Source organism: Bombus vancouverensis, chromosome 2, assembly GCF_051014615.1.
Source record: "Bombus vancouverensis nearcticus chromosome 2, iyBomVanc1_principal, whole genome shotgun sequence".
NCBI lineage: Eukaryota > Metazoa > Arthropoda > Insecta > Hymenoptera > Apidae > Bombus > Bombus vancouverensis.
Window position 1 is genome coordinate 11,107,489 of NC_134912.1, and position 26,719 is coordinate 11,134,207.

A 26,719-nucleotide genomic window follows, 5' to 3' on the forward strand; every position below is an offset into this window, starting at 1 on the left:
CCGATACCGCGCGCTCGTTTCATGCGCGCCGCTGAAAGAGAAGCCGATGGATGCCTTTTCAAGCGCGCGCGATCTTGCCCACTTTTACCAACCTCCTCCTCTCACCATTCAGATTCCCTTTCTCTTTCCTACTCTTGTCTTTGATGTTTAATACACTGCCGCCAAGCTGCCCTCTTTCGACATTACGCATCTACTTACTACTTTGTTGCGATTCTCTCGCGGAACGTTTCTCGTTTCACGCTATTTGTTGCACTAGATATTGCGAGGTTACCGTCAGATGTTTATAGGCTAGGAATTTATGAGAGTTCCGCTGGACAAATTGAATTCGAAACTTTGTTCAAAACGTTAGAAACGTGGCTTAATTATTAGTCTTTCCTCTCGTGATTTCTTACCATAACGTTCTATATTCTTTTGGAAGGATAGCTAACTTTTGGAAAAACAGCAGCTTCTTGCACAATGATACAGAATAGTCGTGTAATTCGTTCCTTCGTTTGTTTCATTGCAAAGTTTGTTAATGTATGAAAGTATTATACCTGTGCAAGAGGACTCAATTAATCATGGTAATCAAAATTTAATGAATATATTCAATTTAGAAATAACATTACTTTGAAAAATATCATATAAGTTGATCTATAATCGAATAAACACTTGTGCGCACTGAAATACGAACATTTCAGAGATATGGACACTTTTTTGGTTCTTAAAAACTTCCCACTGTCGTGCCATAATATATTTTCGTGCAGAGTGCAGCAAATGCTCGAAACGGGTCGTTGATTTTCTGCGATCGTGCTATGGGCGGTAAATAAATAAGACGCGAATATTGTCAACTCCCGTGGTACATATTTCATAAGGGCAGGGACGAGCAAGTCCTGAATTTCTGATTATATTAACGTAACCAGAATCAATTCTTTGCGATGCCCGTTACCCCTCGGTCGACTGTATTATACGATTACAATTAGTAGCACCCCCTGCGTATTCCCTGATTACATCAGAAACGAACCTCCAGAGGCTGCACAATTGGGTAGTTATCGATATTGGGGTACAGGATGTTTTGTTCGCGGGGAGTTAAACGTTATGACTTTTTCCTCGTTACGCCAACTTGCGTGATCTAGGATATTTTAGCGACGTACTGGCAAAGAAGGAATCAAAGCTGAAAATTTGATAACGTGCATATGTATACATAGTTGAAGATTTATTACTCGGAAATCTCTATAAGGTAACAATTTTGTTCAAATTAATTCATTTCGCTAAAATTAAATAAAAGTTACTTTAACTCGAGTTATTTGCCATAGGTCCAGATACATTATTTTACATCCGTACCTCGAGTTTGGAATAGCCAGGTCTCTACACGCTGCTGCCCCTGCGACTAGAAGTGCACCTATAGCTATGTGTCACAGCATGTGAGAAACCAATTATTCTTCCAACCGTTGGGATTGTCTCAAATAAAATAAGACGTTGCAAGCGGTATTCCTAGCTCGTCGCTGTTCGACTATGTGTACATTCATGGAAGGTAACCGTTTTTCATTAGTCGAATGAATAACTGTCGTTATCTAGATATACTTAAGATAAATACATTAAAATAAATTTATATAATATAATACATAAAATAAATTTATTACTGTGACCTATCGGCGTCCTGTTGATACCGATCCGCCACATTACAAAGTAAGTAATTCCAACCCAGAAAATCACCTTATAAACGCCAGACAGCTAATAAAACTGCACTAACCGCAGGCCCCTCTTACGCTGACAATTTGCTAAAAAATGCCATCTCACTCAGCTGCGCAGGTAAGTAAACAACTAACCGGAAAAATCCCCAAATACCAATAGAAAAGAATAGCCGGGGAAATAGCAAACTGGAGTAGAGGATATAATTTATGGACAATCGCAGGATCGACTCGATGTTATTTCTCTGCGGAAACAGCGACGACATCTTCATTCAAGGAGCCACTAGCTTCGAGAGAGCTATGGTGCCGATTCATCGTGTGCACAATTCGTCTCGTTCCTATTCACTCGCACGAAAAACGGAGTCAATGGGCCGTCGTCCTTGTGTTCGTTCCGGCTCCAGGCTTATTATTATGGCCCGAATTATTTCGGCAATAGCGGCCAGTAGCTACAGGTGCACCCGTTCATGGATACGTCGTTCGGGACACATTCAGCGACATTCGGTCATTGAGAAGAGAAGTTTTTGCCGATGACGAATCGTAGGAAGCGACCGATCCTCTGGGGAGGAAGCGTAAAAAGGATCTGCCGGCATTCAACGATCCGTTCGTCCAGAACGGCCGACTCCCATCGATGGAAAGCATCCTGGTTCTCCTTTTACATCGAATAATCGAGCAACGGTGTAATTGTGAAGTTGGAAGCACGCTGTTCACCGACAATGTGCACATTTGTCAGGAGAACAGTATCGATGAGCACTTCATTTCTCGAGATCGTGGAAAGTCCTCGAAAGCACACGCCCAGGTTATTCCAGCTGTGATTTGGAAAGTCTTGTATGGTGTTTTGGATTTATTTGAGTTTTGTATAATTCATATGTTGATATCTTTGTTGTGTATTCCTGGAATTTAGAAATGTTTCTTTGTTAGAAATTGGGTATTAAGTTACTAGTGAATGATGGTTATTGGATGAATCTGAGGATGTAAGTTATGGTTCATGTTGTAAAAATATGTACGTTAGTAACAATTAGCCGTTTGCTTCTTTTCGACAGTAAACTTAGGAATATCTTGAAAAATCTTAAAATTGAATATCAACTATGAATGGACAATGAAATTGAAATATGTAGCTACAAGAAGTCTGACATCTCGGATAGTTCTATTCATGAAAATGGCCTCGTAGATATTTGTCCATTTTCCAACTGCTTCTTTGTGGTTCCTAGCTTTCAATGAAAACTTCCTCTACTGCGCCTTAATTTGTGTTACCAGTGATCCTGGCATCGTCATCAACCCTTGTAGACCTGCACGTTCACCGTGTGGTCATCCGTTATGGTTACCGGGCAAGTCACTGAAATCTTTGTCCGGAACGATCCGAACGCCGATGCAACGAACGTTAATGAGTATTGATGTCCTCGCAATCGATCGACCGCCGCGATACCGCTTAGCGGAACTCGCATCACGCGGAAAACTTCCACGTAGCCGTATAATACGGTCCATATCGATGATTGAACCATCGATATAGTTATCGATACCAGACATTTGGGATTATTTTTAAAAGGAGATGCGTTTTGAAAATGTTAAAAAGTCGACTGAAGGCTCGTTGAACATATTCAAATTTCTTTTGGAACGTATTAAAGAGTAATAACAGTTTTTCCGAGATGAGTTCTTTAAGCTGTGTAAATTGTGAAATGTTTGACATGGACATAAATGTTAATCGAACGTCTCAAGCTTGTAGGTCAAACCAAAAGGTGTAATATATATATAAATATAAATGTTTGCTAGCATCTATTTTGCAAACAGTGTTCGTGAACTATTCGTCGACAAGACACGTCTTTAAAAAGAGTATATACGAGTGAACCATCAAGGTGATGCAAATTCGTGCGAACTGCGAAGACTAAAGGGTACCTGCACGCGATTCTACCCTCTTGATCGCGATCTTTCGGCAATCCCTCGCTAGTCGTTGGTTGTAGCGTGGATCAGCTCGCAGAGGTAGCGCACAAGATGACGTGCGGCAAACATCAAAGCGTTCGACATCTTTTTAAGGCCGCCACCGCCTTAGAACTCGTTGAACTGGCTCCTCCTTTCTCTCTTCCCTTCGTGATTCCACTGTATTCGTCTATCTTCATCGCGTATCGTTTCTCTGCCGTTCTCCTCATCGAACTGACTCGTGAAGGATCTCGACGATGCTGCCGTGTGCGTATATGTTTTTTTCTTTCTGTCTTTCCTTCTGCGTTTCGTTCTTTTTCTTGGTCTTGTTAGGTGTTCAGTGTTCTTTCTCCCAGTTGATGAACTTGGCCTGGATAAGGATATACGCAGCTATGTATTTCGTATGCATAACCGCGCAGACGTTCGACTGATTGTGAGTAATGAGGGGAAGGGAGTATACGAAAGCGAATGGTGATCGTCTTTTACCTTGATTTCTACCGTTTCTTTGCCGCGGTTTCCACTTTCGTCGATACGAATCTTGTTTTAAACGATTTTATTCTCTTGACTCATAGCATCGAGCTGCAGTTATGGTACGATGATTAATAGCGGAAAATTATATTTGTAGTTTCAAGTTTCATTAAAACGTGGTATTTTCTTGTATAACTCCTCTTTCCTTATATCTCTATTATCCTTCACAATATTTACGCAAGCATTCGATCAATCATTTATTTTATCACGCGTGTCAATTGCATCTAAAATTAAAATAAGTTTCATTAAATTTTTCTCAGCGGAAAACCTTCAAATCGAAGGACTGTGTAATGAACTTATTGTTTTAATTCTTTGCAAGTGTAAATAGTAATATCTACGATTATAGAATAAAATTAACTTCTAAACACTAATGCTCCTGATCGATTCATATACAATAATTAATATGATATTTTCTCAAAAAAAAAGAACGTAACAATACAAAAATCTATCTTCATGAAAGCGTTCCTGTTACAGGAAACCTTTATGCCGTTACAAGGTCTAACCTGACGCACGCAAACAAGCAGCAGAAAATGGTCCTGCCAGGCTTACCCGGTAAAACGGCGCTGGCAATTTTGGGAAAAATTCCGGACAACGATTCAGGTTCGGTCTTGACACCTTTTGTCAACGGAGGATCATCTTCGATGACGTGCCCTTTAAAATCAGATAACGAGTCCAGAGTAGCGCTGGCATCGCGGTAGGCAACTTGATATTGTTCGGTCAGGCAGATTAGACTCTGTAGAATCGTAGAAAAGAGATTAAGGGTATCCAAATATCCAAGTCCTGGTTAATAACGAGGCTAAGCAGCAAGCAGCGTGTATCGTTCTAAAGTCTTGGCCTATTTTACAGCTACGTCTGTATCGCTGGCACCGTTTATCGCCACTGGTCGTCCTAACCTCTACAAAAGACGCCTCGTATCCTGGCACCTTGCACTTGTCAGCCATCCTCGTTTTTCACGGATTCATTACACTTAACGGAAGATTTATTATTTAAAAAGGATTACCGCTAATTCGACAGATACTTGGCTCTCCAACAAGAACAGAAGGCTTGTTCCTAGGGAAGATAAGAAATAAGCGATTATCCTTTTGGGTTTTAACCAAAAATTGAAAGATGCTAACGTTGCATGAGATTTTTGAGTTTGTGGAATGAAGAACCGTTGGAAATTTTGCATGGTAAAGTTTGAAAATTAAGTTGTTTGTTTCATGAATATTTAGTTAGGAATATTATTCCTTGATCTGTCAAAAGTAATTGACTTTACATTATCGCTAGTTTAAGAAATAAAAATAATGTAGACGCGAAATCTCAACAACATCTTTCATCACTCATGTCATGACTCATTATCTCTTTGTCAACCGTATATCTTTCGTTTTTCTGCGCACGAATGAAACAAGTTTCAACGATATTCGTGCTTCTTACGATTTCACTTTCAATCTTATATTATTTTTTTTCCTTTAATCCTCGTGTTCGCGATAAGATTGCACCCTTCTTATTTTGCTATTCTTTATCTGGCCCGCTTAAAAAAAAAAAAAAAAAAAATCGTTCAAACTCGATAGAGGACGAATACGTACACGAGGGGGAATGTTAGAAATTCCTGGTCGTATAGTGTAACGCTCCGTTGACACGATGATGGATCGTCCACCTTGACCGGACAGGTAGTCGTACATTCACACTAGCGCGCTGAAAGTGTATAATCGTGGCGGCACGCAGATACCTTTACAAGGGTCAACAACTCCATCAAAACGTGAAAATCATCTGATACGATGTTCGACCCGGTTGCTGGCAAACTTGCCATGCGATGAACCTTAACACATTCACGAAATCCAGTGTTACATGATCGTTCTCAATAAACAATAGACGTACATATACATATGTATATATTTAATTATGAATACACATATGTGTATATTCATAATTATATAAATATTGTAAATATAAATATTCTACACTTCATGAATGTAAATATTCTTTTATATAAGTACATCTAAATAACGTTTATTATTTCCTCTCTTCTGTTATATAAATTATTATCATAATAATAGTAGATTCCATCTTTCAAGGAATATTCTTGGAATAAATGTATACATACAATATCTATCCGTACATTTAAACAAGATCTAAAGAGATATTGTTATCTTTATCATCATAAAATTATACTAAGTCATGCTGTATTACTTAACGTTTATTTTTATCGAATCTCAAAATCGTAAAATCTTCGCAACGACTTTGAAGAACCATTTGTGATCATTTTTATCAAAAGATGGTACTAATAGATCCAATTATTAGTATCCAATTATCTTGAACAATAAAGTTTAGTCCCTATTTCTAATACCTGTACAGAACTTGGGAAAGAAGTTGTGAAAATACGAGGAGCGCGTCGGAATTCTATCCGTAAATGCGTATTAATTCCTTAGCCACAGTCATGTTATAGGATTCCCGCAAACTAGATTCGGGTTTGAAGAAGAATGGACGAAGGGTGAGCGATTACAATAAAGGTCTTTGCACGAGCAGCTAAGAGTTAAGTCGTGGGTAATAATTACCGATCCCTCGTTAGCACTGCCAATAGAGTGCCTCGCCCACCTGCCCACGGTTATAATAATATAAGCCGCCTCTTTTGCGGTTCGCAGCCCTCGCACGTGCCGTAGTCGGGAGTCTCCTTTATTCGTTTTCTGCCCTTCGTTTCTCACCCTTTGTGTGATCGACCGCTGCATCGGTACTTCCACTCTATATCTCTCTGTTCATCCTTCCTACAAGATTTACAGATTTCTAAAAGAGATTCTTGAAGTTGTGTAACTAATTTTTAAGTTATGGTCAAACTGTTGGCGAACAGGTTAGGGTCAGATATCTTGGAATCTTTCTTTTGGTAGGTGTTAGTTATCTTAATTTTACGAATGAAATTTTATTGACTTAGGATGACAAAGTTATGTATGCTGTGTTTTTTTTCGGGTTTAGTTTAGATCTGTGACTTTGGTGAGTTGAATTTTATTACTATTTTACTAATCATTGCAAAGTGTTATAACAATGTCAGAGAATATTTTGAAATTATAGACTGGAGAGGAGAGCTTCGGAGGGATAAATTTAATTATACAGAGTTAAATAATGGGTAACGAGATTGTCACATGAAAAAATATGGACATGCCAGCAAGAAAAACAGAAAGTAGGAATTCAGGTTATGTTTTAATTCTTCGTGTTCTTGTACAAGCAACAAGATTCTTGTTCAATTAATTGCGTTATTCAGAAACGATCAATCAGCAATTAGCTATGTACTGTCCAGCCTGGGGTGAGCAGACCGTGCAATCTAAAACAGACTAGGACATGGTGCATGATACAATTATAAATTATCTCGGTGGATTATTCGTCTTGAACGAAATGTATCATTAAATCGTTAGTACTTATACACATCGGTAACAATTATCAATAAAATCTGTATTCATCCAGATGTACAATTGTTTTATTGTATTTTATTAATGTACAGATATTCCAGACAGATTTTAGGGGGTTGGCCCTTAACAAGAAACTTCTACAATTATGAGATTAAAAATGATCAAAGACGAATCAATTCCAGTTAAATAGATTTTAGTCTTTTCATCCTGTACAAAGATGGAACGACACGCAGAAAAATAGAAGATTCCTAAATGAAGAAATTATAAGTATTCCGAGGGAGTGACAGTCCAAATGACAAATCGTCATCTAATAAACATCTGCAGTCTACTCTATACAAAGCAAATATTCTCTCGCCAATGATACTCGTACAAAAGAATCTTCTCTAATCCAAGCAACGTGCAAACGATCTAAAGCAGTATCACGAACAACCGGAGATATTGACTCTAATTATGGATCTTGAGACCTTGACCACCCCTGTTCGGTACATTTACGTCGGCCTCGAGCGTTCTCGCGGTTTATTTTTCCCTGCCAATTTGCAACGAGAGGTTGGGCCCGCGAAAGACGCCTTTGGCGGAACAAGATGGAGAACACGCAAGAGGAAAACCGGTGCGTCTCGAACGAAGAGGACGAAGAGGACGAGGAGGAAGGTACAGGAAGAAAAAAGAGATCGATCTGGTCACACATGACAATGTACGACGAAGGCATGATGGATGAGGGGGCGGCTAGTTTACGTGATCGGGACATGATCGCCGGCAAACGGGGTGGTCCGTCTGTCCATGTCCACTCAGTTTTCTCTTTCTTTCGCACGAGGCTGGCTCGTCCCCGCGTCTTTCGCCCTTCCTGCGCCTCGAATGCAACACACGCGCGTACGAACGCACCCCTGTCACTGGTCTGACCGATCTTGTTGTCATATTCGACGGACGCGACCGTATAGCTGGGAAGAGCTGCTCCCTTACTGGATCCTGCGTGCCAGCCAGTGCCTTTTATGCCGTGTTCACACCACATATTGACGAAAAACGGTCGTGAGCATGTTCGCGATGCTAGAAAATGAGATGGTCTCTTATTTCTTATCAATAAATTGTTTTTAGATGTTAGATTTTTAGTTTTAACGAAAAGAGAACGCAATGATGTAGTGCTTCGATAACGTTAGATTTATATACTAAAATTCTTCGTAACTCAGTTTTGTTGCAATTCAACTAAAATGCTTTATCAAAAAATTACGTCCAATATGCCAGACAACAACTAATTTATCACAAAATACCAACGCTACACTTGCGACTATCGTATATGGCTATTTCACCACGCAATCAAAGATCGATTTTCTGCTACAAATTCCATCCTCCCAATCTATCAGCACCGCTCTACCAAACCCGTAACTTCAAAGGCCCTCTCAACGAATCAAATCGATCAATACGATCTGGAAGATCGTTCGCAGGTTCCATGTTGTTTCGGGGTCTCTCGTTCTACGGTTTAAAATTCAGATCGTTCCACCGACTTGGTCGGTCGCCTTACCGCGTTCCATACGGCTCCTTCACTCTCTCTCTCTCTTCTTCTTATACTAGATTTTCATACGGAACGCGACGAAATGCCGCTGAAATTCGTACGGACGTGGTGGATAGAAGCGGATGAAACTCACGCTGTGACGCGTTACGAGCGTACGGGAGCACGCAGCGACTTTTTTGACGAAGGAACGAATCACGGGAGAAGTTTTAGAGGTCCACGCGGAGAAACCAGTAGCCCCTCGTCGAAGTATCCCGCTGACCTTTCTTTCCTTCTCTCGTCTGCTCGATTCTCTCTTTAACAGTGGTGGATCGTCGTGAAGTTCTGACACAAGGAATGCTTTGCTTGATGCCGAGAACGAACCAAGCTACCTTGTTCGTGCTACCGGCCCGAAACGCGAACCTCCAAACGTCTTCCTCCTGTCGTTCCTCTTTGATTCTATGCTGCGCCGCGTCTTGTTCCGATGTTACGTTTCTGGCAGCGACGTTGATTCTTTAGACTTTAGATATATCAGAGCGAGCCGCGCGAAACCATCGTACGCTGTCTAGTTTGAAGAATTCTTAATTAAATCTCGATTGGACGTTCTTTTGGCAGCGCTTGAAACGAAGGGAACCACGCTCGCTGTGATGTGGATCATTGGGTCTGGGATGAGTGTACGAGGTGATGGGGCTATTAGTAGGTTTTTCTCTGTCTTGAGCGTTCTTATACGGTATGGAAAGATCGCGATAAGGTATAGCGAGGAACTTTAAGAAAGTCTTCCAATTGGTTAGAGTACACACTTATGTACAGTAGAATCTCGACTAACCGACGTGATGCGGATCGGATCTACCTTGGATAATCGAAAATTCGGATAATACAGAAAGTTTTATTAGCGTTTATAAATCGTATAATAAGATCGTAGAAAACATATTGCTAATGTAATATTGTGCTCGTATTTAGGCGTAATTCATTGTTTAATCGGTCGAAAGATTGATTCGCTGCTTTCACGATGTGCCTAACTATTAACGTTTTCGTACTATACGAGTTAAAATTGAAATTTGAAAAAGATGAAGTTATGGTAAAGTTCAAAACACCTCGGATAATACGAAATTTCGATTAAACGGAACTCGGATAACCGAGACTCCACCGTATTTATGGGGAAAATTTGTTCGATTTGAACTATTTAAACCGTTTTTAATCTAAAGATTTGAACATTTGAAGTAGTTGTTAATTTATCGTATTAACTAACTTCGAATTCTATGATTTTAGAAATGTCTAACAGAGGGATGATTCGATCAACAGTATAACTAAAATCATAAGGAAATATAAAGGAATCCAATCAACCATAAGCATGTTAAACGTATGCAATACATTTCTTCATCTAACACAAAATTTAGCAAACTCTAAATTCAACTTACGAGAATGGAATACCTGGCGGTGTCATTATCGGCTTTTCATTCGTAAAATATCACGACGTTACAATCGTGGTCGTGCGATAACGCAGAAGGGCAATCAAGAAAATTACGGTTAAGGATGTTAAACCACGAGGGCATAAGGAACGAAGGGGATGGCTGGGGTTTTAGGATAGAGTCGAGTTCGGATCGACGTTTTCCCTCCTATCGAGACAAATGCACGAGCCTGATATCCGCGTAGAAGCGTCTATCGATCCTGGCCGTCGAAGGTCATTCGTTTTCATCCTAAATCCAGCGAGATTGAGGGACGCGACTCGATAAATGCCGGCGCAGAAATTGATTTAGAAGATTTTCACGGATCGTTTGCCGGCGCGGAACCCGTGGACAGAGAAACGGAGAACGCGTGTCGTTGTGCGACTCCACGTCGATGTGTAACGTGCTCGATCACACACAGATGACCAATCAGGGAGCCAACTGTTTTCCAAGAGTTGGGAAACCGAGAATGGTCCGCTGTTGTTATCGTGTTCCCTATACGTGCCCCCTCAATGATCCTTCTCCAACAGATTCCTTCTGTTCTCGAGCTGCGTTTTATAGCGCCTCGTACATTCTCGCGTCTTAACCATGCCAAAACCCCTCGATCATTTTCAACCGTGCTTTTCCTATATTTTCTTTGCTAAACAATATCTTAAGTTCAAGCAACATGCTACATCCTTTTGACTATTGTCAATCGTATTTCTTCTATATCTTTCTTCTCTGTCTTTTGTCAAACATTTTCGTAAGATCGAGAAAATACGAAAGAATCGTCGTCGATTTCTCGTTTCAATTTTTTGTTTAAACGTTCAGGGGTTTACTGTTATTTATTGAAACGAGAAGGAAATTTGAGAAACGCGGCAGAGTCAAGCATTGCGGTTTAAGTATTAGCTTGATACTAGTTATACAGGGTGGTTGGTAACTGGTGGTACAAGCGGAAAGGGGGTGATTCTACGTGAAAAAAGAAGTCGAAAATATAGAATAAACATTTTTTTTTTTTATTTTTCCATCGAGACAACGATCTACAGTGAGATCCGTTATAACATACCGCACGCGTACCGAGCGGAAATTCAAAGTCGATTTTCTCGAAAACAAAGCCTCAAACGAAACATTTTTATTCTATATTTTCGACTTCCTTTTTCGCGTAGAATCACCCCCTTTCCGCTTGTACCACCAGTTACCAACCACTCTGTATAATCGATAATAAAAAGAATCTTTAATTCTTTTATTTAACAATACAGTCAAAACTGTGGAAAAAATCGTCATTGCTATTTATTTCGCTATGTCAACAACGTCGAAGGATGTAAAGAGTACGTGAAACTCTTTTACACACACGCAATATGCGCATAGAAGTGTGTACACATGTAGATACGTATATATAGGGGTTGACATATCGCGTAAGTTAAGATAATTGGTCGTACGACGATCGGGACAAATATTATTTCGCGTAAGGGCGTACAGGGATTATATTTGTATGATAATACCACATGCATGGGTGGTTCCCTATAATGGCAAAAAGGGGACACGATATTTGGGGGACCGTCCTCTCGATTCGTTTCGCTATTATTCGTTGTAATCGTCGCTTCATAAATATTCGCGAATTGACTTCTCTCTTGCTGATCGTTTACATAACACAAGCATTGTAAAAGTGATATGAGAAAGATACGTAAAAGCACCTTTAACACTAAGTTTACTAACTAAGTTCAAACTTCGAAATGAAATATCTTAAAAACCATAGCTTTAATTTTAACCATTTTGCATCGTAAATTAATCATTTCATCTAAAGAATTTATACACACAATTATTTTTTCCTAGGCTTTCTAATTTTTGAAATCTGTATGTAGTATACCTATCTCTACGAAACTCGTCAAATTAACCGTTTTTCAAAGACTGTGCAAAAGTTTCAGTTATTGTAGACAATGGGATAATTGAATTTGGGCACAGTATTTTCTTTTTTTGATTAAACTCTCTTTTCTAGCAATTATGAGTAAATCCAGGAGATATAATAAGATATTGAACATAATTGTCAACATCAATGAAGATTGTTCTGAGGATACCTCCGAAGAAGATCAATATGAATTAGGCCAAAGCGAAGCTGACAGTGAAAGTTCTGAATACACTGAAGGTGGAGAGATAGAAGGACCTTCGGGTAATGAAGAGGAAAACTTCTTGAAAATGTTTCGTAACAAGAAAAGGATGCGTATTTTTTCTAGTTTGAACTTCGAGGATGAAAGGACGAGTATTCCAAGCACATCCCAAAATGTAATGGGTGAAATTGAAATTGCAATCGACGGGATACAGTGGATAAAACTGAACGCAGGCGGATCTAGGGGTAGGACGCCCGTTCGTATGATATTCAAGGATATCGCAGGGCCTACTGACTATGCTAAGAGAAATATTATGTCGGGTTGTGTAACCAGTGCTTTCGAATTGATAATTGACAGACACATAATGGAACACATAAAAGATTGCACTGAAATCGAGACGCATCGAGTTTTGAAAAAAGACGGACAATCATAGTTGCTGAGTTACGTAGTTTTCTAAGAATTCTATATACCCGGGGCGCATATGAAGCGAGATCATTGATAGCCTCCGAAAGATTACAAACAGATAAATTTGCGCTGATATCCGAAATATAGAACAGATTTTTAAATAATAGCCAGGCTTGTTACAAGTCATATGAAAATATCTCAATAGATGAACAATTATTTCCAACGAAAGCCCGATACAGGTTTACGTAATATATGCCGAATAAGCCTCATAAATTTGGTATTAAGTTTTGGTTTGCAGTTGACGTCCAAACAAAATATATTTTGAATGCCTTCCCTCATATGGGGAAACATGAAACTCTATGCTCAGGGAAAAAAAGAACAAGGTGATTTTATTTTCTTCAAATTTATATAAATCAGAAAACTGCACGCTTACTGTGTATAAAAATAAGTCTAACGTAAAAGTCCTTCTTCTAAGCACCAAACATACAGGTATATAAGTAGAAGACAATTATAAACGTATTCCAGGAACCATTGCTTTTTATAATAAAACAAAATTTGATGTGGACTTCGTTGACCAGATGGCACGCAAATATAGTGTGAAAGCAGGGAGTTTCCGATGGCCCCTTCAAATTTTTTTTCGATATTTTAGATATCGATTTTTCGATATTTGGCAGCGATAAATGCGTGGATATTATGTAAAGAGTGTACCGGATCGAAATTATCCAGAAAGTTCATATTTTGCCAAAGATCAGACGCTTCATTTCTGTCACTTTCAACGTCCAAATTGCGAAAAAGTTGCCAAGTGGGCTACTGCAAAAAAAATAGAAGCAATAATTGTTGTATATATTGCAAAAAAAGATCGTATGCGGAAAATATACAAACAAAATTCAGTATATTTCTAAAAAATGTGCTCAATAAATACGATTACCCTATAACGTTAATGTTATTGTTATCATTTCCGTGATAATAAAAAAAAGGCTTTTTACTTATTAATAATTTATTTAAACGTGAAGCCTAATATTGTTCAATTCCGACTTAATTTGAATAAATCGATTTTTTAAAGAAAATACGTATTTTCGTTTACCCGTCAATTTGACGGGTCCTCGTAGAGATAGGTATAAAAAAACGTCCGTAAACCTAGTGTTAACAAGACGATAATTTTTAAGACACACAGAGATTCACAAAACTATTTCCACGCTTACCATCCAAACCTCTATGAATATATTATATGTGTCATACAAAATTGTTAACGATTTTATCAGCCCTGCAACGAGGCACGATTATCGTGATTGTACCGATGAAATTCGAAACAAGAACGAAACATTTACTCAGCCCCTGAAACGTAACCGTTCTCTCCGAGCGTCTCTTTCAATTAATTCGATCGCATTGTCTTTTTAGCATATCGGACGAGGCAAAGGAAGGATCCAAAGGCAGCGCGAGCCTTCAAACAATAGAACGCGAGACAGCTTCATATCCATGGGACGTGGCCATCGGTCTGGAAAAAATCCGGAGCGACACGTTCGAACGATTCGAAAATTCGGTAGCTTTACGTTCCCCTGAAGATGATACCGTTGTTGCGTCCCTAGGGTGCCTTTGTAACCAGCGGCCACCGCCACCCCCGCGCGAAAGCCTCTGCTTAAGGGTCGGATAGGAGGAAGAAACAAATCCGCCACCTTTGGATATGAGAAGACGAGCGATGGCCGCCGCGATAACCGATCGGTAAGCCGTCTAGGAATGTGGCCTCCTCTCCAGCTCCCTTTCTATTTTATTCCTGCCTCTCTTCCCTTCTCGGTTCCAAGAGTGCCTGACACGACATCCGAGAAGCCTTCATCAGGACCCTGATATCGAATGTGTCCGCTGTTACCCCGTCAACCGTCCACGAAGGATCGAATACTCTCTTTGACTCTCTCGATCGTGGTCAACGCCGAGATCCCTCGACTTTTCAGAATTTCTAAAGGCGACGTGCGTGTGCTTTTTTGTTTTCTTCTTTTCGTGTAGACTACCCCGGTAGATAGGATGACGGCGAAGCTGGTGAAATGGTAAAGAAAAGAGCTGGAAAGAAGTGTGGATGGTCTTGGTTTTTTTTTTTTTTTTTTTTTTTTAGATAAGAAGCTAAGGTAGCGTAGAAGGTGACGGTATTAAGTATTAAGTCTAAAGAGATGATGTAAGGTAGTTTTAAAGTATAATTCTCTATGCATTTGGAAACATTAAAAGTATATATGTAGAAAATATATAGAAAATTATTTGTGAATGGCGCGTCATAGAGAAAATGGCAACAATTTTGAAAGAATGCAATATGATATTCTTTTCCAGATAAATAACCATGGACTACGCACCTATGTATCCTAAGGAATCTTCTATATATTCCAAACTTACCTTTCCTTAATGTATGTGTAAGCATACACCTCTAGTTGCACGAATCTGCTCAATATCACGTCATTCCTTCTTTCTCGAGAAAGCTCACAAAGTTCGGAATAGTCAAACTTCGGCGAAGCGATCAGAAAAATTCCCGTCACGATGCACACGGCGGCGTCCACGTGGAAACGTACGAAGAAAGGATCTTAACCTCTAGCCGGCTCTCCTTGCTCTCACGATTTTAATCCGTGGAAATTGTGTCGGCAAACACGACGATTGTTCGCTAGGAGAGAAAGAGAGGAAGAAGCGCGCGCAGCTTGATCTGTCACGGGCATTGAGGATCGCGGTCGGATGATCACGCGTAAGCACGTTATTCGCAGCGGCTTTTCAGCCGTGGTATCGTTGCCTCTTATAGGGGTTGGACATCGCAGCGCGCCGCTCCACACGGAGGGGATGGGGCAAGTAAGTCCCACCACCGTCACTACGCGGATTATCTCTGGGCGGCGCGGACCGACACCGGCTTTTTTTCCTACCTGGACAGCTAGGTCGTCCAAGATCCCGAGTTACCTGGTTCGATTCCCCACTGGTCGCGACAATGGCTGATATTTGTGGGTAATAGGGTGTTTCCTAAGTTTCCTTAGTCTCGCACACTGTGTATTTCGTTAGATACGTATCCTGATGAGAGAATGTAGAATAAATTGTGAACACACAGAGCACACCGCCTTGCGTCTTCATTTGGTTTTTGCTGTTTTTTAAAAATGTGATTTACAGAAGTAAATTTTAAGAAATCGCACTTTTATTGATCAACGTGAGAATTACGCATTTGCGTTGCCTTTGTAACATCGAATACGATAAATTACTCCTAAATGATGGATAATACGAACTTAAGGATGTCAGAATAGCAATCCAATGGAAGAGACACTCTTTTTATATCGATGTATAAGCTGTTCAACAGAGAGCTCATCATTTGCAAACTTTTTATCGTTAACCATGTAATCAATTATATAGCAATAGAATGGTAATATTGGTAAATAATGTTAATAGAAAACCTATGTAATCAAGCTCAGATTGCATTTCAATCTACTAGTATTCCTGCTTACATCCTAAACAAACTCCTACTTTTTCTATGAATACATCCGCAACTTATGCAGCCCAATCGGTATCCGGCGCCAAACATCAAACGCACGAAATAACACAACGCCGTCGGAACCGTCTCGAAAAAGGAAAAAAAGGAAGAAAGTAAAAAGAATCGCGGCAGATATCCGCGAGCAGCATCCTCCTGGGTCCTCGACGCTGTTACGGATCGCAGCTGTGTGCATCGGATCCAGGCTACCTAATTTTCGAGAGGGCGTATAGCGCGCAAAGGGGAGAAGAGGGGGTCAGAAACCACCTGGAATCCCCAGGATCAGGGGAGTGAGAGCATTCGAATGCGTCGAGCCGTACAACGAGCCGCCACAGAATAAGGGATGCTCTTCCAATCCTGTCCTTGTCTCTCGGGCCTTCAAACGCTGGCGCGCGCTTCTGAACCATGTTTTCAGCCTATGGTATCCATCCTATGGCACTTTTTACAGGGCACCGATATACTTATACATATAAGTGAACGACGTACCCTCGTTGTAACTACCCTTGGTTCGAAGGGTACCGGCGAGACTTAAACACCAGTATACTTACCGCATGTTGCCATAATGAGTGGAAAGGGACTTGGAGGGGATTTTGGGGCAAGAGATGTAGAGGGCAGAAAGCCCAGCTCGTTCCTCCTTTTCATCGAACGCCGCAAAAGGCGGCCGATGATGCCTCGAAAGAAAGATTAAAGCGCCCGCGATCCGAACGCCACGGTTTGTTTATCGGTCGCTTTTTCTTTTCCTTTTCTCTTTTTTTTTCTTTCTTTTCTTTTTCTTTGAAGGCGGTCCTCTTCTACTCGCGGCTTCTCTTCCTCGTTCCGCGCTTCCTCAAACGCGCGGCGCGCGCTTCGCGTTGCAAACGGACCGCCAGACTTTGGTTAATATGTATGTTACGTGGCTTTGATCCGAACTTTGGTTTCCTCTTTTTCCTTACCCGATTCTTTTCTTTTTGCCGCTTGCTTCTTTTCTATCCTACAAAGTACATATATGTACGTGTGCACACGCGATATATATTGAAGAGTGAAGCCGTTATTTTATTAGTTTTAAAAGGTTGTTTTGACGAATAAGATGATTTGGTTGGCGTTGGTGAGTACTATGTACTGAGGATTTGATTAGATTGATTTAGTGGATGCTTCTTTTGTCCGATATTTGTCTAACGTTAACATTTGTATATATTAATCGTCAAAATATTTCAACAACGTTTCCTTGAATGTAGAAATTAATTGCAAACTTCAAACATGTTTAAATACATAGATCATGAAAATCACTAAAGCCCCAAAGTTTTAAAAATACAGGCATACACAACATATAATACAAAAAACAAAGTGCAACGTATAAAAGTGAAGAAAAGAAAGCAAATATTCAAGAAAGCCCAATGCCGAGGGATAATCCTTTCATGTTGACTCCTCGGGTTCCATTACGCGTGTAGGATGTTCAACAAGCTGGTCCGGTTAGTTATTCGGCAAACGCCACCAGCAGCGTAATTATTATCGATATTGCGCTCTCCGGTTCGTGCATCGCCGCCTGTCTGCAAAATGTATTCCTCTGATGCGCATACCAACGTGTACAAGGGTTCAATCGCGGTTTGGCGAGGGGTTGGAAAATCGGCCAGGGGGATGCGCAGGGGGATGTTTCGTAGTAGGGCGGACCAGTGAAGGGAAAACATGGTGGCCACTGGTTGCGGCATTCATCAGAGGCGGTACTCTGCGTATACCTTTTGAGATCTCTCCTTTCTCCTCTCCTCTCTTCTCCATCTTCTCTACCTTTTTTTTCTCTTTTCTCTTTTCCTCTTTTCTCTTTCCCTCTTTCACTTCGATCGTTCACGTGTGTACACGTCGGTATACAACGAAACACCAAAGGGGGTTTGTGGAAAAAAAAAGCTTCTTCCATTGAGAATATTCGCAATAAAGGGAACCGCCTTCGTCGGCTCCTTTCACCTAATATTCCATTGCCGAGGGAAAAAAATCATCCGCCCGTATTTACACCTACTTTCGGCTACTTGGAAACGCATTATCGCGCTCCTCTCCGAGAGCACGGTCTACGGCCGTTTCTGAAAAGTTACACGATTTCACGGATACGCGCGTACCCAGTGTATTGTGTCGCGCACACTGGAGGTACCAATGATACGCCTTTTGTATTATTGTTGTTTCGTTTAAGCAGACTGCGGTGGATGGTTATTTTGATGGCTATTTAGCGTTTGGCAAGTGTTCCAAGCTTACGAGATCTATCGAATAGATCGTTCCTCCTATGTTTTTGCTAGATTATGTGGTTATTCCGGATACAGATTTTTGGTCTACTTTATATCTGTAGTTACGACCCAATATTTTTAGTTATATGTGACGATGTAATTCATTTATTTATTATGTAGACGACTAACTATTAGATATTTTATTAAATGAAGATATAGTCGTTCGTAGAAGTTTCCTTTATTCGTAGTAAGGAAATTCGTAAATTTTTGAAGCCACTAGAAAATGTGAAAATATTCAGACTACAAATATCATGACGATATTTCCCCTATCGATACGCCGGTATTATTCGACATTCTTTTTCCTCGAGACCCAGCGTGTTACTATCGACATTAAGTAGCTCGTTAATCCACAAAGCCGTACTACCAAACCGTATGTAAAAACGCCATTAACTTTCTTTAACATGCTACACGTGTAAAAAGGAAAATTCGATAAAACAATTTTCTGCGACTTCTCAACGACGAATCCCATCTTCTGCCAGTATTACCACTGATTAAAAAAAGGGATAGAACGTATAACGAGTTGGCGTTTTCACAAAGCCGTAACACAATCGTGAAAAGAGCATTGAGAACGAGCGTTTGGGACGAGGAACAGGTAGTAGGAACGTTTCACAGGTAAAACGCGAAACGGGAACGGGACGGGATAGAAATCACGGGGAAACGACTTTTAATTACGGGACAGAGGGGAGGCGCGTACGCCGCGGCGAAAGAACGAGAAAAAACGAGAAGGGAGCGGCATGGATCAGAGGCACCACGAATGTTTTCAATTACATTTGCAGCACTCCCCAGCATCGGTGTCTGATTACACCGAGATGTCGGGAGGCTCGTTTGCCGCGAAATGCACTTGCCGTTTCGATGCCGCGCCTTGTGTTCCCGTCCTCGCTAAATCTGCCTATGTGTGTAAGAGCGGATTCACCTAACCCAATACATGCTAGTAGACCAAGCATTGCTTATTCGAATTTTTAATCGTCGGAATATTTATCTTTCTTTCGAGTGATATCAGGTAAACAAAATTAATGTTCTAAATTTATTCTTTATGTATCAACGAGTTTAGTGCTTGATCAGATTGTAGTTCTGAACTTACCATTAAACATCAAGATGCTAGGTAAACGATATAAATTAACCAAATAATATGGAGTACGAAAGAAAAATAATCTTAAGGAATCGGTTTAAGAAAGTTTTGTAATTTTATAGCTTAAAAATATACCGTGTAATACAAACTATAGTATACTACATATAACATGTTATATGTAATAAGTGATGATATTTATACGAAAAGTGCAAAATTTGATTATCCGATTGACCTGTAACTATTTATACGTTTTTATATTGTGCCAATAATTGAGATTACAGTATAGAAAGGCGAATCATCTGATTATCTTCTCTCTCTCATTCGAAATGTCCTCGACAGTTACTATCGATTCCCTTCTCGAAACTCGTCTTTCGGTAATCTGATACATTTTTTGATCTCCGAGTGGGCCCACTTTTAGCCCTCTATGTAACCACTGAGAGATTAGGCGAAATATTTATATACTATGTTTCTTTCGGACGAAGTTACTGTGGGTCAAGGCTCTCAAAATACAATGTGCCCTGTATTTTCTTAAGAAATTTATCTTATCTTATATGTTGCTATCTGATCCATTCGATCGAGGTACAAAAAAGGCGCAAAGTTTATTCTTTGCAGTCTTTTCGCCGATATCTGTAATCGTATGACATGGATGCATGCAAAAATATTCACTAAAGAACAGGCAAAGCCACCATATATTCAGCTACCCGTGACACCGAGAACTTCCGGTGTCCTCACCGGAAGTACATGCAGCGAATCACGATCCAGCCACTGGATCATATTTCTCGTAGGATTTGCCACGTTGTTATGTCGAATTCACATGCCGTGAGATTAGCCTAATAATTAGGAAATGAGGCTGCCATTTAAAGCAGGCGGTTCTCGTAGAAAACGGATGTTGGGAAATATTTTTTCCGGGGATCCATTGCACGGTCTCGCTGTCATGAATGAAAACTTGACTCTCGGCGGGTATCAGCATTTCCGACTAGGTGAATTTCATATTCCACGGGTATTATTTGAACGATTAACGCGAATGGAAAAGCTCGTTGCCAGTCCCAGCCCTCGTATTGTTGGCAGCATTTTCAACCGAAGCATTTACAATTCTCTCTTTATTGCCTTTCGGCTTATCCGGATTGCGTCGGGCCGCGAGCGAGCCGCGTTTCATTCTAATAATAACCATTAAGTTAACGAACTGCAACGCGGCTGTTTGAACACCGCTGGACACAGGGATTAACGTACCATTAATAAGATTATCCGCGTAAACAATAGATTGTCCATTTCCGACCTCCGGCCATCCGATTTCGCCGGATATATAATGTGAGCCACGGGACTCGCGGTTTATTGAAAAACTCGATACACAGCCGCCAGAGATTTGCAAATGTGACAATTCGTATGCCAATATGGTGAAGATACGGTGTGGCGTTCACGACGAACTATGGCCTATAAAAGAAGGAGATTAGAAATTATTTGCTAGATATGATTAGATCATATTTTTCCCATTTTTTAGATTGATGTCGTACGATCAAGATTATTAGGTGGAAATATTTAAAGATGAACTACTGTATAGTGATTTATGATTTTTATTTTGTAGAAAAGTAAAAGTAACATGTATGTAATCTGATAGAACGTTATCTTAAATGTTTTTCACCAAATAGTTTCTCATACAAAATATGTAAAAATATATGTAAAAATCGGTATCTTAAAAAATTACTCTTTAATAATTATTAATTGCCAATTTATAGTACACGTCGTTCAGCTTTTCAAAGTATTCTAAACTTCGCAAAAATGCAGAGAAGGAATAATTACATCTATGAAAAACTCCTCTACCAAAGAGATAATGAATAGTGGTGAACAGAAGTAAACGCAATAATTGAGAAGCGTTACAGACAACTGACCCATGGAACATCGATTTGGCACACTTTTGAGATAAACTTTCAGTCAGAAGTCAAGTGGAATTTCCGCAGCTAAACTATCCGATACGGCCGATATTTGACATACACGTTTCACGAGCATCAGTCGATGTCCCAATGGTACGTGTCGTCGTCGTTTGCAACAGGAACGCATGGCTCCCGTCGATTTCAACTTTAACTTGATAAATCCAATTGTACGCGCTGGATAAGCTGAACGGTACACGAGGGGCGTGACGAAAGAGCCGCGTCGAAATTCTGACAACGATATGATTGTCCCACGTTTCACGGAAGCCACCTAATCCTACCGATACAAATGCTATTGATCTCTGTTCCATTATATAGTTCGATTTGAACGAAGATTTGCGTCTTTGATAGAAAATTTATCGAGAAAGAAGGAAGGATATCAAGGGATCAAGCGATTTCCTCGTTATTACTGAAACGTACTTTAATATTAAGACTACATTTTTTTATATTTTCAAAAACCAAATTGTCTTCCATATTGACAATGTGACACATAAAGATTCAGCCAAATTTAAATGATATTTACATGAACAACATTTATCAGTGAGTCGAGCACCGCTCGATATTAACAAAACCAAAATATAAGAATAGAATTTTGTTATACGGATTATACCGGTCATTTTTCACCCACTTAACCAATTTTCCAACGAAACCCACTTTTGTAGCCAACCAGTGCGGGTAATGGCCATTTAGCATTCTTAAAGATTCAGGACCCAAACCTATAGGATAAAGCTTAGAAGCTCACAACCTGTTGACAGGAATCCTTCGAATCAAATGGTAAATACTTTGCTTAAGATGGGTATTTCGTTAAAAAGGCAAACTGCATTTTCAAAGACCCCGGATAATATTTCTGGGAAACAAATTAACTGTACGAGAAGAGGCAAAAAGAAATGAAAGATGATTATGGGGTTCTTTGTATCTGTGTTGATATAGGGACGGTTACAAACAATTCAGAGGAAGAAGTACAAGCGGAAGTATCGTTTGAATCGTCTGATCCATGCTTGTATTCGCGGAGCATTTTAATCGGGAGCCACGCGTAAAGAGGGTGCTCAGTTGTGGGATCAACGACCGAAATAAATGAGAAGTGTCACTCAAGCGTCGAGACATAATTATATACATAGGTATCTATCCGCTACCCATCTACCCGTTCTACTTTAATCTAGTTACATATCTGGTAATCGTCCATCTTCCTCTCTTTTCCTCTTCTCCTCTCTCTTTTCGTACTCTGTTTCCTCCTTTCATCTGAGAAGACTGTCTATGTACGTAATCGAGTCAGATACGATTTGATCAGTGAAATGATACGAGAATTTTGCTTGCAAGCAGATTTTTCCGCTTGCATAATTTTATTGTTGAAAGTTTCTGGGAAAATATTTCTCTATGCTAAGGAAGTCGCGAAATAGTTTCCCGAAACGTATCGTTAATAACTGTTGTTGATAATCTATGGATGAGATCGAAGGATTAGTATTGAATAATTCAAAGGTAGTTTATTTATTCCCTTTTTAGTTCTGCAATTACAATTTATTTATTTTTTTTATATATAAGATTAATTTCAATTCTAAGCTTAATTCTAATTTATATTTTGTTACATTTTCCAGGTTCTTATTCTGTCCAACGAGTCCAATTGATAAGAGATAAGCATAACTGATTACACGATGTTCCAACAATTGTTTCATAATTATTATATAATGAATTATAATCTTTACAATATTTAAACTCAGTTGCTAAGAGGTAACTATCTACTTCAAGTAAAATACCAAAATTGAAAATTGATCCTAGTTTTCTTTAGAATCTGATCACGTGATCTTATTTGCCTCTTCTAACACATTGGATTTCTCATTGAACAGAGAGTATAAACGTCACATCCTAGTCTATTTTTTGAACTCTTCGGTCCCTTTTTTCCCGCAGTAGCCTCTGAACGAAACACTTTCATCCGGATGTCTCGGAGGACAGGACATAGTGTGACGGAACTTTCGTTGAATGGCCCGTGCACACGTCGATGCTCCGGCCTGATCGATTCCCGTGCCCCGGCACCAATTACCCACGGATCGGTGATTAATTGCACACTCGGTCGAGTACACGTATTAAGTAGCGTCGCTAGTGAGATCGGCCGTCCTTGGCGGTGTATCTTCGGTGTTCTTCCCTCGGAAAGTTCGGCCGGTGTATGACCACTCACGTGTAGGCAAAATCGGCCGAGTGCAGGTTGCTGGCTTTTTAGCTAAACTCCGACTGTTTAAGGAAAAAACATGAGACGATGTCGCGGCCGTATATCGTGCTGCTCTTTAGCACGTGAAAGAAAGGTTCGTACTAACGAAGTGGAAACTGCTTGTTGCGAATACATTGTTCTTGCGTCGTTCTAGAAGCTGCTGTAAGATTGTCGCTTTCTTTCCTTGCTAAATTTTTATTTTCGTAACGATATATACAATGGTGTGTAAGATTTTCTGGCTAGATAGATTTCTCACTTTATACGTACATATTTCAAGAACAATGTCTGGAAGAATGTTAACTAATATTGGGACGATAATAATAATAATTTAAATAGTATTGGATATAAGAAAATAGTACGATAAATAAAGTATTGTTACATAGACATATGATATAAATTAAAGTTTCTTAAAATATATCTTTTTGAATATAAAGTGAAAAATCTGTCTACCCAAAGTCTTGCATACCACTATAGTAGTTACCTATGTACATAGTACATATGTATTTTCATTTTGTCATTAAATTTTACTACAATATTATTCCGTGGTTATCAGATAATAAAAATAACAGTATACGCATAATACAATATATCTCATTATATTGTCCTTTCTGTATAATTAGAATACTTTAATATCTATCATCCGACGAACGCAGAGAGAAGCATGGTCATGCTCGAAACGTAAACAATTATAAATATTCAATTAGATCAACAGACTAACGAAGATGGAGAAGGTGACACGAAAAAATGCTGTTCATTATAAACAATAATTAATATTAAATCGGCCATTCATCCGGCATTGAATAACGTCGAAACGAGAAACGATGATTGGTAGGAAAAATCGGGACACGCACGAGAATGCATCTCTCGCGCTCGAAAATAATTAACGACCATAGGAGTCGTTTGTTTTTCTCTTTTTCTTTTCATGCGTCGAGTACGTCGCCGAATGGAAGGAACAATCGTTGGAGATTTATATCCGAAATGCATGTGCGACACTCTGTCGTGATCCATTATACTTGGTATGGGTGTTAACACGTTGCTTGTCATTGGTAACGATTCTCTCTCTTGCTTCTTTTTCTTTTCTTTTGTCCTTTTTTTTGCGAAGTACACGCTCTCGAATTAACGCCTCAACCGTCGCGTCGGACGAGAATTAAACGCACAGGTAATTGGACCGTAATTGGAGTCACCTGTTCTAGGGCAAAACGATGTCGACTTCGCGATACGATCGAACGTGTCCGAACAATTATTTCGCGTGTATGCTGCCTTCTTGTGACACGATCTGAAGTTCACGTCTTATGTAATTAAGTATATACAATGTGGATGATACAGTAAGTACTTACATAGGTTAGGCGATTTATACAAAATATCAGTAGTACAGAATAATTATTGTCATACAGAGAAACTGTTTGAGATAAAAGAAAGCAGTGCAATGTACGTACGTAGGAAATTAAAATGTTTCTCTTTGATGGACGAATCTTTGGTATACGTATGCGTAAAATACACATATTGATGGTACAATAGGTTAACTGTAACGCAGTATTCCACGAAGTAGGAAATTAGAGGAAGGTAGGAAACTTGCGAGTACAAGCATGTGTGCATAGGTGGCAGTCGAAGACTGACATTGTTCAGTCTCGCATACTTCCGAATGACACCAGTTCCAGTTTAAGAAACTTCCTCGCGTTGTCTTTACGTTAAAAAACTCTAGTCCACATGTGTTCGTGCAATGTATAAAAGAAACAATGTGTAACGAATATTTGTGAAAAGCGGTGTACATAAAGAATAATGTTTGTCTATGTTGGAAGACGGGGTAAACAGTACAAGACGGTTATACAGACAGGAAAATGTATGGCAGGAAAGAGACACGAGAAAAAAAAGAAGGGTGGAGGAAAAGGAGCAATAAAGTAGCAAATTGCGACACACGTTCATACGAGAATCTCGTTCACGCATCCTCACGTCCGTGCGCGCACACAACTCACACATATGCACACATACCTGTATAGGACTAACATGTAAACGACGCACAAACACACGCGCATACGTACGGATCGTCGACTTACCTCTCGGCGCAGAAATTCGGGCGGCTAGCTGAAGGCAGAGAGAAAAGAGGCAGGAGGATGACGACGGCCGCGACGGCGTTGCGTGCAAGAGTGGCGTCGCGACGCCGGGCGTCGACGTGCGTCGCGCACGCCGCGCGGTGCTGCGCCGCCAAACAGACAATGGCGTCCTGTGGCGCGGTCCAACGACAAAGGGCGCCACCTCCACGAAGCGCCGCCCATTTCCAACATCCTCGTCGTTGAAAGCGGCTGTGTGGCACGAATACTGGCTGGTGAAGGCTCGAGAACGTTGCGACGTCGCACGATGTTGCTTGTTCGATTTCCCCCACTGTAACGGCATCGGTGCAAACGGGGAATGTCGGATGTACGAGAAAACGAGACACGACCACGCCAGCGTGTCGCTAGCTCCACCCATAGACACGCTCAGGCGAAACGGGACGCTGGTCGGTCTCGCAGCCACCTCGGCTTCGGCGACTTTGCCCGGCAGCGCAGGAACCTCGTCGGGCTAGCTGAGCCTGCTGTTAGAAAGAGAAACGAAGAAGGAAAGAGAAGACAGCCCGATAGAGAGGGAGATCGTACGGTTGGGAGTGTGTTGAGCGTGAGGGGTGGGGGTGCCGAAATCGTGCGGCAGGGATCTTCGCATGAAGGAAGGCAGACTCTGATGGTCAATCGGGCGCCGCGCACCGCAGCAGTGACGCGTCACTGCACCCCTGTTTTCGAGTTGCACGTGTTTCTTTCCTCTTCACCGACGCTCACGTTCAATTGTCCTCTTCTAGTTTTCCTTGGTCAGCTTGCCGCGATAACGACCGATAAATACAGTATACGAGACTCGCCCGCCCGAAAATACCGAAAT

At 40.4% G+C, this 26,719-nt stretch overlaps 4 long non-coding RNA genes across 5 annotated transcripts; 1 reads left to right on the forward strand and 3 right to left on the reverse strand.

Annotated features, from left to right (window-relative positions):
* The first annotated feature begins 302 nt into the window (after nucleotides 1-302).
* Nucleotides 303-16,176, forward strand: LOC143303802 (uncharacterized). 2 transcript variants are annotated; one of them, XR_013060466.1, is made up of 4 exons: nucleotides 303-1,216; nucleotides 1,293-1,510; nucleotides 4,581-4,706; nucleotides 14,296-16,176. It is a non-coding gene; the product is annotated as an uncharacterized LOC143303802 (long non-coding RNA). The 2 variants fall into 2 exon arrangements; XR_013060464.1 differs by lacking the exon at nucleotides 14,296-16,176 and adding an exon at nucleotides 4,953-5,061 and having other exon boundaries at nucleotides 4,581-4,800.
* LOC117163218 (uncharacterized) lies at nucleotides 2,463-4,267 on the reverse strand. The gene is made up of 3 exons (XR_004465440.2): nucleotides 4,065-4,267; nucleotides 3,558-3,948; nucleotides 2,463-2,557 (listed from the first exon to the last, which is right to left on the reverse strand). It is a non-coding gene; the product is annotated as an uncharacterized LOC117163218 (long non-coding RNA).
* On the reverse strand, nucleotides 4,269-5,892 carry LOC143303812 (uncharacterized). The gene is made up of 3 exons (XR_013060471.1): nucleotides 5,672-5,892; nucleotides 4,656-5,156; nucleotides 4,269-4,330 (listed from the first exon to the last, which is right to left on the reverse strand). It is a non-coding gene; the product is annotated as an uncharacterized LOC143303812 (long non-coding RNA).
* A 6,908-nt stretch (nucleotides 16,177-23,084) lies between the features above and the next one.
* On the reverse strand, nucleotides 23,085-26,357 carry LOC143303805 (uncharacterized). The gene is made up of 2 exons (XR_013060468.1): nucleotides 25,153-26,357; nucleotides 23,085-25,091 (listed from the first exon to the last, which is right to left on the reverse strand). It is a non-coding gene; the product is annotated as an uncharacterized LOC143303805 (long non-coding RNA).
* Between the last annotated feature and the right edge of the window lie 362 nt (nucleotides 26,358-26,719).